General features: G+C 39.6%; 1 non-coding gene across 1 annotated transcript; it reads right to left on the bottom strand.

The window, feature by feature from the left end:
• Positions 1-15088: 15088 nt before the first annotated feature.
• Positions 15089-15195, bottom strand: LOC128285756 (small nucleolar RNA R71). Its single transcript, XR_008276306.1, has one exon. It is a non-coding gene; the product is annotated as a small nucleolar RNA R71 (small nucleolar RNA).
• Positions 15196-15855: the final 660 nt, after the last annotated feature.

Here is a 15855-nt window from a genome sequence, read left to right as displayed (position 1 = left end):
TTTACGAGATAGGCGATTATACGCAAAGTTCAGTAAATGTGAATTTTGGTTGAAAGAGGTTAGCTTTTTGGGGCACGTGGTGTCCGCATCGGGTGTCAGGGTGGACTCGAACAAAATTTCGGCCATAGTCGATTGGAAACCTCCGAAGAATGTTACCGAAGTTAGGAGCTTTTTGGGGCTTGCCGGATACTATCGACGATTTGTGAAAGGTTTTTCGGTGATAGCTGCACCGATGACAAAACTACTTCAAAAGATGTTAAGTTCGAGTGGTCGAAACATCAAAGAAAGTTTCGATCGACAAAAAAAAACCGGTTTAACCGAGGCCCGGTACTAAATACAGTAGGTCCGGTAAAGAGTTTGTCATATCTGATGGCGCATCCTTGCTTGGGTTAGGTTGTGTGTTGATGCAAGAAGGTCGAGTTGTGGCTTACGCGTCGAGACAACTACTGACCGCATGAGAGAAACTATCAGACCCATGACCTTGAACTAGCACCATAGTGTTAGCCTTGAAGATGTGGCGGCATTACTTGTTTGGAGAAAGGTGTCACATTTATTTGGACCACAAGAGTCTAAAATATTTGATGACTCAAAGAGATTTAAACCTGCGACAAAAACGTTGGCTTGAGTTGTTGAAAGACTATGAACTCATCATTGATTATCACGGGAAAGGCCAGCGTGGTGGCCGATGCTTTAAGTCGCAAGGCTTTGTTTGCTTTGAGAGCGATGGATGCTCATCTATCCGTTTCACCGATGAGGTGCTAGTAGTCGAATTAGAGACCAAACCGTTATTGATTCATCAAGTACTTGAATCTCGGAAGGTCGGCCTTGAATTGGTCGCTAAGCGAGCGAATGTGTTCGAATGAGGAATCGAATTTGATTGATGACAATGATTGCTTGACGTTCAAGGGTCGATTATGTATTCCAAGGAATTGAACTTGTTTCGATGATTTTCAGCGAGACTCATAGTAGTCGAATGTCGATCCACCGGGTAGTACTAAAATGTACAATGACCGGAAGCGCCAATTTTGGTAGCCGGTATGAAGCAGGACATTTCGAGATTTGTTTCAAAGTGTTTGATATGTCAACAAGTGAAAGTGGAACATCAAGTGCCATCGGGATTACTTGACCAATCATGATACCCGAATGGAAATGGGATCGAGTAACAATGGACTTTGTGTGCAGGTTACCATTGACTCGAATAAGAAAGACTCGGTTTGGGTCATTGTTGATAGATGACCAAGGCGCTCATTTATCCTGTCATACGGATTTTTAAGCGATAAATTGGCGAAATTATCGTCTCCCAAATTGTTCGATTGCATGGGGTACCTATTTCTATCGTGTGGGATAGAGACCCAAGATTTACATCGCGATTTTGGAAGAAATTGCAAGAGGCTTTGGGTACCAAACGCATTTTAGCATTTTTCATCCCCAAACCGATGGTCAATCCGAGCGGATAATTCAAATACTCGAGGATATGTTGAGATGTTGCATCCTTGAGTTTAGTGGGTCATGGGAGCGGTATTTACCTTTGATTGAATTCGCCTACAACAATAGTTTTCAATCAAGTATTAAGATGGCGCCTTACGAGGCTTTATACGATCGTAAATGCCGTACCCATTATTCGGGTGAACTTAGTGAAAGTAAAATCTTGAGGTTGATTTAATTAAGGATGCTTGAAGCGAAAGTTCGAGTAATTCGTGAAAGTTTGAAAGTCGTTTGGATCGCCAAAAGTCGTATCGGATTTGAAAAGAAAAGACATTGAATATCGGGTTAGAGACAAAGTATTTCTCAAAGTTTCACCACGGAAGAAGGTGTTTAGATTTGGCCGTAAGGGCAAATTGAGTCCGAGTTCATCGGGCCGTATGAAGTATCCGAACGAGTTGGGCGTTAAACTACGATTAATTTTGCCCCCGAGCTTGAAAAGATTCACAACATTTTCATGTCTCGATGCTTGACGATATAGGTCGACCCGACACACGTAATTACTCCATCGAGGTCGAGGTTCACTAATTTGAGCTATGAAGAAGAACCGATTCGTATCCTAGCACATGAAGTGAAAGAGTTGCGAAACAAAAAGGTTCCACTAGTGAAAGTGTTATGGCTCAAACACGGGATAGAAGAAGCTACTTGGGAGCCCGAGAACTCTATGAAAGAGCGATACCCAAACCTGTTTACCGGTAAGATTTTCGGGGACGAAAATTTCTTAAGTAGGGGAGAGTTGTGACAGCCCAAAATTGACCCTAGTCGAGAAGTGGTTTCGGGACCGCTAAACCGAGTCACCGAAATGTTGGAACGTAATATTTATTGTCTAGAATATGTGAATATGAATGTGTGAAAATTTCATGTTTGGATTTTGCTTCATTGTAGATGAATTTTTGTGATTAGGACTTATGTGAGAAAACTTAGAAATGTGCTAGGCAAATGTAAGTGCCTATTAGTGCATGTAATCAAAGGGTGGACTTGCATGTCAAATTCCCTTTGATATTAGCTAATAATGACCATGACAAGAGTGATGGGCAAGGAAACATGTTTCCAACATGTTAGGCTAGTGATGTATGTAGGAAACAATAAAATAGAAAGCTAGTAGTAAAGAAATAAAAAAAAAAAAGAGAATGGTGAATGTCCCCCATTGCTTAGTGAGTTGAGGAAGAAAAAGAAAAAATCCTTGTTGTTCATCCATTCTCATTTTGTTACAATTACCATGACTTGAGAAGAAGAAGGAGTGTTCATGTTTTCTTTCTTTTGCAATTGTTATAACTAGAAGAAGAAGAGGAAGCAATAATAGAGAAATACAATGGAGCAAATCAAATAGGTGATTTCCATCTTGGAGGAATTTTCGGTCAGTTCTTTGCAAATATTTTATATTTCTTCCTAAGCTGTTCGGTTTTAAGTGTTGCGATGCTTGAGATTGTTGTTGCATGCGACATGCATGTAAGATTTTGATAGTTTTGTTTGGTGAGTGTGGATTAATTTGCTCACGGAAACCGTGGCTAAATGGTGAAGTAAATGGTGTGGTATGGCTGCTCAAATATGTGTTGGCGTGTGCAATTGTGACTATCTTATTATGCTGCCTTAATTTGCTTTTACATGCTGTCCAATATTGTAAATTTTATGACAAATTCGGTTAAGTTTAATGCATGTCTCATTTGAAAATTCAATGCTGTCCAAAGCTGGACATTTCCATGTTGTTGGTGAGTCTTTCAAAGGTAACTTTGCTAAATTCGACATTTAATTTATGGGTACATATACAAGTAATGTTCGGCTATATGGAATGTAAGTATAGGTGTGATCGGTCATGGAAATTTGATATGAAGTTTTGTTAGGTGAGTGGTGAATGGCGAATGAATTATATACATTGTGAGGATGAAATTTGTATATAAATTGTGTATGTGTGCATTCGGACTTTAAGGGGTAATGAGATGAAGTTAAGGTGCGAATTTTAGTTGGGTGATAGAGATAATTCGGTTGAGTTGATTCATGATGTTGTACATTAGAATAAAAAATTTACTACTAAATGTATTTATTCTAGATCAAGACATCAAAGGAAAAAATCAAACAAAGGCAAAGCAAAGATAATCGAGTAGCCGATCGGAAATCGTTTCATCAATATAAGGTAAGTCATTAAGCATAAATTTGGTATTGATTTAAATGATCATAATATATATGCAATTGTGTTTAATGAGTTGATGTGTAAATGGAAATGTATGTGTATGGAATGATGCCATTGTTGAATGTATAAAGGTAGTAAAATGCTTAAAGTATTGGTCTCGGCACTAAGTGTGCGGGTATAAATGGATCTGGTGACGAGATTAGCACTAAGTGTGCATGCTGGAAATATATGGCACTAAGTGTGCATGCTGGAAATATATGGCACTAAGTGTGCATGCTGGAAATATATGGCACTAAGTGTGCGAGCTCGAAGGGTATGGCACTATGTGTGCGGGCTTAAATCGCATGGCACTAAGTGTGCGAAATCGAGTATTAAGCACTGTGTGTGCGTACTCTATATATATATATATATATATCTCCGATCGGACAATTATATGGAGGGTGTGTCTCCATCGAGTTGAGTATGGGCAGCGGATCGGGTAAGTACCTTGAGCTCATGACGAATAGGCAATATGTTCATGCTCGGGGTTGAGCTTGGTAAGCTTTAAATCTATGTGATGATTGAAATTGTATGGTTGTGGTGGAAATGAGTTAGTGTGTGAAAATGCCTTAAATATCTTGTTGTGTGGAATATGAAATGTGGATGTATGACTTGGTATGAGATTGAACCGAAAGGTCCGAGGAATTATGGTATAGTTTTGATATGGATGAGTACCTAGCCTCGTTTATTGTTTCATGTTGTGGTAACTTTATTAATGGATGGTTGTTGAATGCTTATGACTTACTGAGTTATAAACTCACTCGGTGTTTTCTTGTCACCCATTTTAGGTCTCTTGGACTCGTATTATTTGCATGCTTGGAACCGTCGTTGATGTCATCACACGGGCTGGAAATCTTTTGGTATTGTCTTCGTAGTTGAACTAGGAGAACATTTGGCATGTATAGGCTATTATGTTTTGTTGAATTGTGGGTTGTAAACTTTAAGCCATGTGAAAAATGGCCTATGTGGTCGTTGAGTGGGATGCTAGAACCTATAGCCACGAGTCTTAGAAACTTTAATTTTGATAAGGTGGCCATAATTTGTGTCATGTATGATGGATGATTAGTAAGGTCAAGGAAAGATTCATGAAATTGGCATAGTCTACTGCAGTAACTGTTGCGGACAGCAGCAGTGATATGAGATTGAAAAATCACTAAAAATAGTATAAGTAGAATTAAATAGTGAATAAATTATGAAATTTAACCTTGATGAATCTATTTTCATATGGATGAAACGAAATGACCATATGAGCAGTATACTGAGAGATATTAAAGTTCTCGTGAGACAGGGCCAGAACGGTTTCTGGATCCCCTGTCTCGACTTTTAAAATTTACCATAAATTATCCAGAAGGAATTGGAAGTCGTGCCTTATATTTTCAGATTCCCCTTTGAGTCTAGTTTCATTAGAAACAAACGGTATGAGCATTGAAGCTCTGTACGAGAAGATATCCAGGTCGTAATGCGCGAAGCTCAGTGTAGTCGACCCCTGTAACATGGGCGACTTTAACTAATAAACTGTACCAATTGGCCTGACCAAAAATTCTAGAAATAAATCCATGGATAGATATATGAGTCTAAATTCAGGGAAAATTTACGGAATCAGTTTCCGAGTTTTGAAACTCGAGATATGGTTTTTAAGGCGACAGTGATGCAGTTAGCTAGCCTGCCTGGAACAGCAATCAAATATTGCAAAGAGAGTAATAAGGGAAGTAAGACCGGTAACACCACGTGGTCAAATCCGGTGACGGTCACAGGTTTGGGGTGTTACAAATACAGCTGTTCCACAACCTCCATTCCCAACAAACACAACCCCCGCACCTACAATGCCTCCGGTAGCTGACCAAATAAGGTCAAATAAGCCCCCAGTTGACAGAATCCGAAAACATGGGGCTACTGAATTTAAAGCTACGGATAGCGACGATGCCGAGCAAGCTGAATTTTGGTTGGACAACACTATCCGGGTACTCGATGAGCTATCTTGTACACCCGATGAATGCCTAAAGTGTACTATCTCCTTGCTACGTGATTCTGCCTACTATTGGTGGAATACGTTGACTTCTGTTGTGCCAAGAGAGCAAGTAACTTGGGAGTTCTTCCAAACCGAGTTTCGGAAGAAGTATATCAGTCAAAGATTCATTGACCAAAAACGAAAGGAATTTCTTGAACTCAAACAAGGTTCCATGTCGGTTACCGACTATGAACGAAAATTTGTGAGGCTTAGTCGATACGCACGAGAATGCATTTCCTCGAAGCCGTGATGTGTAAACGTTTGAAGATGGATGAATGCGATATAAAGCTGTATGTTGGCATCTTGGAAATCCGAGAATTTGTGGTACTTGTCGAGCGAGCTTGCAAAGCCGAGGAGCTCAGTGTGGAGAAAAGAAAAGCTGAAGGGGGAGCAAGGGAGTTTCGTAAGAGGTCTTCTGGGAAGCCTATCCCACAGTCATCAAAGAAATTTAGAGATGGCTTAGGCCGATCTAGAGACACTTTGGGCTTTTCTAGACGAGACCGCAATCGACCCCCTATGGGCACGCGAGTCACTTCGATCGCTAGTGTTGGCAATGATCGTCGAGACAGAACGGAGTGCCAATATTGTGGCAAATGACATTCTAGGAGTTGTAGATTCCATGACCGCTCCTGTTACAAGTGCGGATCAGTCGACCACTTCATTAAAGATTGCCCGAGGTTGTCTGAACAGAATGTAGATCAGAGTGGGAAACCGGGTGCTACCACTTGCCGAGGTAGACCATCTAGAAATACGGGCAATGCTAGTGGTGGTCGAGAGGATCTAGAGATCTTTGCGACTAGATCCGAGGCTCGTGCTCTGCTAGGGCTTATGCTATCTGCCAAGCGTGAGGATGCTTCCTCGCCAGATGTTATTACCGGTACTTTCACTCTCTTTGATACTAATGTGATTGCTTTGATTGACCCTGGTTCCACTCATTCTTATATATGCGAAACCTTAGCATCCAGTAAGACTTTACCTATTGAGTCTACTGAGTTCGTAATCCGGGTGTCAAATCCCTTGGGTCGTTACGTGCTTGTCGACAAAGTGTGTAAGAAATGTCCCATAGTAATTCGAGGTTCCTGTTTTCCGGCGGACTTGATGCTTCTGCCGTTTGATGAATTTGATGTTATTCTTGGTTTGGATTGGTTGACCGTGCATGATACGGTTGTGAATTGCAAAAGCAAGACTATTGATTTGAGGTGCGCAAATAACGAGATAATCCGAGTTGAGTCTACAGACTTAAAGGGGTTGCCAGCTGTAATATCAGCAATGTTGGCCCAGAAATATGTAAGAAAGGGGTGCGAAGCATACCTTGCTTATGTACTTGATGATAAGGAGTTAGAAATAAAACCCGAATCTGTGCCGGTGGTTTGTGAATACCCGGATGTTTTTCCCGAAGAATTACCGGGTTTGCCACCTGTTCGGGAAGTAGAGTTTGGTATTGAGCTTGTACCTGGGACTACACCAATTTTGATAGCTCCGTATCGTATGGCCCCAACCGAGTTAAAGGAATTGAAAGCTCAGTTGCAAGAGTTGACGGATAAAGGTTTCGCTCGACCAAGTTTCTCACCTTGGGGTGCACTAGTATTGTTTGTGAAAAAGAAGGACGGAACCATGAGGTTGTGCATCGACTATCGTCAACTCAATAAAGTGACAATAAAGAATAAATATCCGTTGCCGCGTATTGATGATTTGTTTGATCAACTAAAGGAAGCCTCAGTGTTTTCAAAGATAGATTTGAGATCGGGTTATTATCAGTTGCGAATCCGAGATTCGGATGTACCCAAAACTGCTTTAAGAACGAGGTACGGTCACTACGAGTTCTTAGTAATGCCGTTCGGGCTCACTAATGCCCCTGCGGTATTTATGGATTTGATGAATCGGATCTTCAGACAGTATTTGGACTGGTTCGTAGTAGTGTTCATTGATGACATCTTGGTCTATTCAAGAGATGAGACCGAACATCTTTGAACACACGAGATTAGTGTTGCAAATTTTACGGGATAAGCGGTTATATGCTAAGTTCAGCAAGTGTGTGTTCGGTTAAGGAGGTTAGCTTCTTGGGTCATGTGGTATCTCGCATCGGTATTCGAGTCGACCCGAGCAAAATTTCAGCCATACTTAGCTGGAAGCCTCAGAAATATTATCGAGGTTCGAGTTTTTCAGACTTTCCTACTACCGACGGTTTGTGAAAGGTTTCTCGATGATAGCCACACCCATGACGAAGCTACTTCAAAAGATGTTAAGTTCGAATGGACGGAAAAATGTCGAAAAGTTTTGATCAATCGAAAACTTATTTGACTGAAGCTCAATTTTAGTGCGACTCGAGTCGGGCAAAGAGTTTGTCATCTATAGTGACGCCTCCCTACTTGGGTTGGGTTGCGTATTGATGCAAGAAGGTCGAGTTGTGGCCTATCGTCGAGATAATTAAAGCCACATGAGAAAAATTATCCGACCCATGATCTCGAACTAGTCGCCATCGTATTCGTTTTGAAAATATGGCGACACTACCTATTTGGGGAGAAGTGCCATGTATTTTCGGATCACAAAAGTCTCAAATATTTGATGACTCAAAGAGACTTGAATCTGCGACAAAGACGTTGGCTCGAGTTGTTAAAAGATTATGAGCTTGTCATTGATTATCACCCGGAAAGGCTAATGTGGTTGCGGACGCCTTAAGCGAAAATCACTTTGTTTGCTTTACTGACGATGAATGTACACTTGTCTATTCTACCCGACAATGTGTTAATAGCCGAATTAAAAGCCAAACCATTATTGACTCATCAAATTCGTGAAGCTCAGAAAGTTGAATATGAGTTGGTTGCAAAACGGGCTGAATGTGTTCCAAACAAGGAATCGGAGTTTCAAATTGATGATGATGATTGTTTGAGGTTCAGAAGTCGTCTGTGTGTTCCAAGGAATTCGGAACTCATTTCGATGATTCTGAACGAAGCCCATTGTAGCCGAATGTCAATTCACCCGGGGAGTACGAAGATGTACAACGATTTGAAACGTTGGTTTTGGTGGCATGGTATGAAACGAGACATCTCCGACTTTGTTTCGAGATGTTTAATATGTCAACAAGTGAAAGGGAAGATCAAGTGCCTTGAGGTTACTTGACCGATCACGATACCCGAGTGGAAATGGGATCGAGTCACAATGGACTTTGTGTCCGGACTGCCATTGTCAGCAAGTAAGAAGGATGCGATTTGGGTTGTTGTTGATAGACTGACTAAGTCGGCTCACTTTATCCCCGTGCATACGGATTTTTCATTGGATAAACTAACTGAATTGTACGCTTCTCAAATTGTGAGATTACACGGGGTACCGATTTCTGTTGTGTCGGATAGAGATCCGAGATTCACCTCGCGATTTTGGAAGAAATTGCAAGAAGCTTTGGGTACCAAGTTGCATTTCAGACCGCTTTTCACCCCCAAACCGATGGTCAATCCGAGCGGATAATTCGGATACTTGAGGATATGTTGAGATGTTGCATCCTCGAGTTCGATGGTTCATGGAATGGTATTTACCTTTGATTGAATACGCTACAACAATAGTTTTCAATCAAGTATTAAGATGGCGCCTTACGAGGCCTTGTACGGCGTAAATGCCGTACACCATTGTTTTGGATCGAGCTCGGTGAAAGCAAAATTTTCGAGTGGATTTGATTAAAGATGCTTTGAGCGAGTAAAAGTAATCCGTGAAAATCAAGATAGCCTCCGATCGTCGAGAAGTCGTCGCGGATCTGAAACGAAAAGACATTGAGTATCAGGTGGGAGATAAAGTGTTTCTTAAAGTTTCGCCTTGGAAAAAGATACTCAGATTTGGCAGTAAGGGCAAGTTGAGCCCGAGATTTATTGGGCCGTACGAAATCTCCGAACGAGTTGGTCCAGTTGTGTATCGTTTAATTTTGCCCCCTGAACTCGAAAAGATTCATGACGTCTTTCATGTTTCGATGCTTCGACGTTATAGATCTGATCCGTCGCACGTAATTAGTCCATCAGAGGTTGAAATTCAAGCCAATATGAGTTTTGAGGAAGAACCAATTCGTATCCTAGCACGTGAAGTGAAAGAGTTGCGAAACAAGAGGGTTCCGCTAGTGAAAGTGTTATGGCTCAAACACGGGATAGAAGAAGCTACTTGGGAACCCGAGAACTCTATGAAAGAGCGATACCCAAACCTATTTACCGGTAAGATTTTCGGGGACGAAAATTTCTTAAGTGGGGGAGAGTTGTGACAGCCTTAAAACGACCCTAGTCGGAATGTGGTTTCGGGACCACAAAACTGAGGCATAAAAATAATTTAATATTCATTTTGATGCCTATGATATGTGTTAATTCGTGTGTGACATTTTTGATGATTTGATTTAGGGTTATAAATGTGAATTTCACTAAAAAGGACCTAGTAGTAAACTTTGAAAGTAGGATAGGAAATGTGTGATGACTAATTGAAGCATGCATGCAAAATAATGGTTTTGCATGTCAAATACCCTCTTTTATAAGTGGTGGCGGCCATGACAAAGGAGGATGGGCAAAACATGTCATAGACATGTTTTGTTGGTGCAATATGGGAGGAAACATTAAACTAAGGTGAGGAATAAAGAAATGAAAAAAAAAAGGAAAGAAGGTGTGTGATCCCCCCATTGCCGTGAGTTGAAGAAGAAAAAAGAAAAAATTTGTTCATCCTTTCTTTGAGCCAAAACTACGAAGAAAAAAAAAGAGAAAAGAAAAGCTTCATCCTTTGGTTCTTCTTGGCCGGTTTGAAAGGAGAAAGGTTGAAGATATTCGGCCATATTTGCATCTAAGTTAAGGTATGTTTGATGGTGTTCCATGAGATTCATGCATGTTTTTAGTTGCTAGCTTGATGTTCTTATTAGCCATGGTTCAAATCCTTGCTATGTCATGGGATGGTATTCGGCCAAGATGGATGTTGTGTTAATGCCATTGCATGCTAAATATGAAGCTTGATAATGATACATGTGATGGTGGATTGAGGAATCTTGGATTTTTTTTTAGCATTTTTGAGTGAGACATTAAGTTCTTTGTTTAACCATGACCAAAATTGAAACGGTATGGTGTTGTGGTATGTTCGGCCATGGCATATCCATAAGTATGATTTATGCATATTGCATGGTAGGTAAGATTTGAGCTTTGGTTATATGTTATTATTTGGATATAAGCAACTTGAGATTCGGCCCTTTGACCTATATGTACATATGTTTGCACATGATGTATTGGTATGACATATATACTATCTCAAGGTATATATTTACTTATGATGATGTTTCGGTTATGAAGTAAATGATAGATGTGTATTGAACTACAATATGTAATGCATTAGTTAGTAAAATGTATGCCGTTCATGTGTGGTATTAAACATGTAATTGGCCTCAACATCAACATGCATAATCGGCCACATGAAAGAGTACATAGGTTGATGTGTTGTTCGGCCATAAGTAAGCATGTTGAAGGCTTTATCTCGACCTAGAAAATTCGGCTAAGGAGAGTACTAACTAATGTGTTGAGTTTGATTCATGATTTCCGTACATATGTGACTTTAATGTCTAATGAAAATATGTGGCCTAAGTACCTTGAATTCCTCTTTCGATGCTCAAATGATTAAATCAATTTATTTGTCAAATTAAGCTCAAGAGCAAAGGGGAGCTAAATCCGATAAAGGGAAGGAAAAAGTGGTCGAATAGCCATCGGAATCATTCGACAACATCCGAGGTAAGTTTTCGAGTAATGGAACTTAGATTATGATTTGATTAGATCATGTGTTAAGCAAATTGAAATCATGCTCTTTGTGTGTGGCTATTGAGCCGAAATTGTAAATATGATAAGTAACTTGTGTTGGAGCTTTGGTAATGAGAATGTAATAAGAATGTGTTATGATTTGTTGATATATGTGCTTGGTTATTCGAATGGTATCCGGGCCAAGTCCCGAAGGCTTTTGTGCTAAGTGACTAAATCCGGGTTAATTCCCGAAGGCATTTTTGCGATTTACCAAAACCGGGTTAAGTCCCGAAGGCATTTTTGCAAGCTATTATAACCGGGCTATGTCCCGAAGGCTTTTGAGCGAGTCGCTATATCCGGATAAAATCCGAAGGTACGTGATTCAGGAATGAGCAATCTTGCTGTAAAATTTCAGTTAATACGCTTGCAAAATTCCAGCAATGAGGTATGTTTCAGATGAGCTTTGAATTAGTTGAGCCCTTACAAATAAGTATTCGCCGGTTGATAAACGAGCTACCGCCTTTGGCTAAGTTGATCTTTGTGTATGAACGTAAGGGTTGGTAATGTGAAGTAAGTATGATATTGAGAATGTGTGCATATGAAATTATCCGTTTAGCTATATGAATGCTATGCTTTTGTTGTGCTGGAATCCCTTGCTCAAAACTTACTAAGCATAAATTGCTTACTCCGTTTTTTGTTCTCTGTTTTATAGATTTTGGCTCGTCACCATCGGACTCGGGATTTCTGAAGTCAAGTCTCCCACACTATCAAAGCCCCTTTTGGTACAATTTTGGTTGAGCTTTGAAATGGCATGTATAGGACTATCCTTTGCTGTTTTTCAAGTACGTTTTGTGATGTATGTGTGTACACCATGCGAAAATGGCTCGTAGAAGTGGAGTATGGCATTAGACCATTTGTGTTTATGTATATATATATGGTTTCATGATGTGACTATGGACTGGAATGGAAGTGTTGGGAAATGATCAGCCCTTGGAATGGCTAAATATGATCATATGTGGACCTATGTATGACAAAACTCTAGTTGGTCCATGGAAACCACGAAATAGGTAAAGTTACCTTGAAAACAGATGCTGACAGTAGTAATGGTGTGGATGTGAAAAAATCACTAAAAATATCAGGAATGGAATTAAATAGTGAATAAATTATGTAAATGAACCTTGATGAATCTACTTTCATATGGAAGAAACGAAACGGTCATATGAGTTGTATGTTAAGAGATATTTAAGTTTTCGTGAAATAGGGTCAGAACGGTTTCTGGATTCCCTGTTCCGACTTTGGAAATTCATTGTAAATTAACCAGGGATAATTAGGAGTCATTCCATATATGTATAGATTCCTCCTTGAGTCTAGTTTCTATAGAAACAAACGGCATCAGCATTGAAGCCCTGTATAGGGAGATATCCAATTCGTAATGCGTGAATGTCAGTGAAGTCGAACCCTGGATTAGGGGAGACTTTAAATAATAAACTGTACTAATTGGCCTGACGAAAAATTCTAGAAAAAAATATGTAGATGGACATATGAGTCTAGTTTCAGGGAAAAATTACAAAACTGATTTTCGAGCTTTGAAACTCAAGATATGATTTTTAAGGAGACAGTGATGCAATAACCAGCTTGTCTGGAAATTTTTTTTATGGACTGTGAAAACAATTAAGTTAAGTCTGTGTGCACCTTGTGTTCGACTCCAGTAACGGACTCGGGTACGGGGTGTTACAGAATTGGTGAATACGATGCTCCTAATGCTTTAATTTCATGTTTTATACTTAGAAGATCATAGGAGAGCGAAAGGAACGAGAAACGGGCCAAAAACAGAGAAAAATGGGCCAAAGTACGAATTCAACACGGCCTAGACCTCTTCACACGGGCAGACCACACGGCCGTGAAAATTTGGCAGATACGAAGCACGACTCACACGGGCGTGTCCTTGCTAAACCCAAGTTGAGTCCAATTTGGAAATGGCCAATTTTGAGGGCTTCTAGGCATTCTAAAGCCTATAAATACACCCTAGAGAAGGAAAGTAAAGGGAGGCACAGAGAGGAAGGAAGGGACTACTTGAATGTAGCTGATTGATCCATCTCAGAAGCCGGAGTCACCATCAAGACTGAAGATCTCCCCTCAATTTCCCTTCAGGAGTTTTGGGTTTTCTTTATGTTTTGTATTCATTATTCTTCTGAGATGTTTTCCTTTTTAGTTATGAACTAAATCCCCAAAATACCTAAGGGGAATGAAACCTAAGACGAATCTTGTTATTATTTTCTGAATTGTATGATAAATATTTAACTTGTTCTTAACTATGTGTTCTTAATTCTTGTTTTGATATCCCAGGATACTGATTCAAGATAAGCTCTTTTTCAGAGGAGGAATAGACCCTGCCTAAGAGTACATTTGTCATAATTAAGCGGAGTTGTTTGCATGCCTAGACATAGGGTGACAAGATTTTGCCGGATTAGGGTGAAACCTAATAAGGTGATCCATAGATCTAGTTAATGCAACCCTAGAGTGTTAATTAGAGAAAAGTCTCAATTATTCAATCTAAGGATTAGACGTTATTAGTCTTGAATAGAGATAATAACATAACTTAGGGATCTCTACAGAATAAGTTAAATGAATAAATCGTCAGATTCGGAGCCAGAATAACAAGTACAGTCTAGGTGGATTTTTCCTTAAGTATTGTATTAATTCAATCATTTTTCCAAAAGTAATTCCCCAATTCCATTATCTGTGAATTCTTAGATTAGTTAATTAGTTAGTTAAAACAAAACCACCTTATTCTTAAGCTAGATAATAAAAAGACAGTCATTACTAGTACTTTTAGTTCCTTTGGGTTCGACAATCCAGTCTTGCTAAAACTATACTACTGTTCGATAGGTACACTTGCCTACATCGTGCTAATAGTTAGTTTCAAGAACGATTAATTATAAATATTTAAAACCTATCACGAAATCACGCGATCAAGTTTTTGGCGACGTTGCCGAGGAGACTAAGATATTAAGAATGCTCAATTTTTATTACTTTAGCCATTTATTTTTCTTGCAATTTAATTTTTAATTATTATTATTTACTAATTTACTTTTTCTTTCTCTTGGTAGGTTTTTATAGTTTATGACTAGAAGAAACCCGTCAGGACCACTACTTTTTGATGAAGAAATCGATCGCACAGTTCATAGAAACCAAAGAGAAATAAGGCTAAGCTTAATATACACAAAGAACGAGCAAGAGGACGATACTCAACCCCCAACCGAAGAGATGGCTGAAAACCAAGAGAATCTGCTAACTTCTGTAATTGCGGTTAATCAAAATCATGCTCCACGCACTATGTATGGTTATGCTAAACCTTCTTTAACAGGAACTGAATCAAGCATAGTTAGACCTGCTGCAGCTGCAAATACTTTTGAGCTAAAACCTAACACTATTCAAATGATACAGCAACTTGTTCAGTTTGATGGTTTGCAGGATGAGGATCCCAACGCTCACTTAGCAAATTTTTTGGAACTATGCAATACATTTAAAATTAATGGTGTTTCTGATGATGCCATTCGTCTTCAGTTATTCCCTTTTTCATTAAGGAACAGAGCTAAACAGTGGTTGAACTCATTACCACGAGGGTCAATCACTACTTGAGAACAAATGACCAAAAAATTTCTATTAAAATATTTCCCGTCAGCTAAAACGACCAAATTACGTAATGATATCTCTTTGTTTGTGCTGATGGACTTAGAAACTCTTTACGATGCATGGGAGAGATACAAGGACTTACTGAGAAGGTGCCCTCATGATGGGTTACCGCTTTGGCTTTAGGTTCAAACGTTCCATAATGGCCTGAATCCTTCGACTCGGCAAATGGTTGACGCAGCTGCTAGCGAAACCATCAATAATAAAACACCTGAAGATGCTTATGAGTTTATAGAGGAGATGTCACTGAATAACTATCAATGGAAAGTCATAAGGACAAAACCAACGAAAACAGCCGGTGTTTATAACTTCGATTCCGTCACCATACTATCTAATCAGGTAGAACTCTTGAATAAAAAAATTGATGGTTTTCTTAGTTCTTCACAAGTTCACCCAGTAATGCAGTGCGAAGCAAGAGGTGGATCAAGCAATTCAGAATACCAACCTTATGGCCACAACATGGATAACGAGTAGTTAAATTACATGGGTAATAATTTTCGATCTCAAAACAATCCATATAGTAACACTTACAATGTAGGTTGGAGGAACCACCCAAATTTCTCATGGGGAAGCCAAGGAAATCAGAGACCACCTCCAGGCTACCAACAACCACCCTATCAATAGGAAAAGAAGCCGAACCTTGAAGAGATGCTCTCAAAGTTTATATCGGTGTCAGAAACTCTTTCGAACAAGAGACAAAGACTTAAAATCAACAAGCGTCGATCCAAGGGCTCAAAACTCAGATAGGGCAGCTTTCCAAACTAATCTCC

Source organism: Gossypium arboreum, chromosome 12 (assembly GCF_025698485.1).
Source record: "Gossypium arboreum isolate Shixiya-1 chromosome 12, ASM2569848v2, whole genome shotgun sequence".
Taxonomy (NCBI): domain Eukaryota; kingdom Viridiplantae; phylum Streptophyta; class Magnoliopsida; order Malvales; family Malvaceae; genus Gossypium; species Gossypium arboreum.
This window is presented reverse-complemented; position numbering and strand designations above follow the sequence as displayed.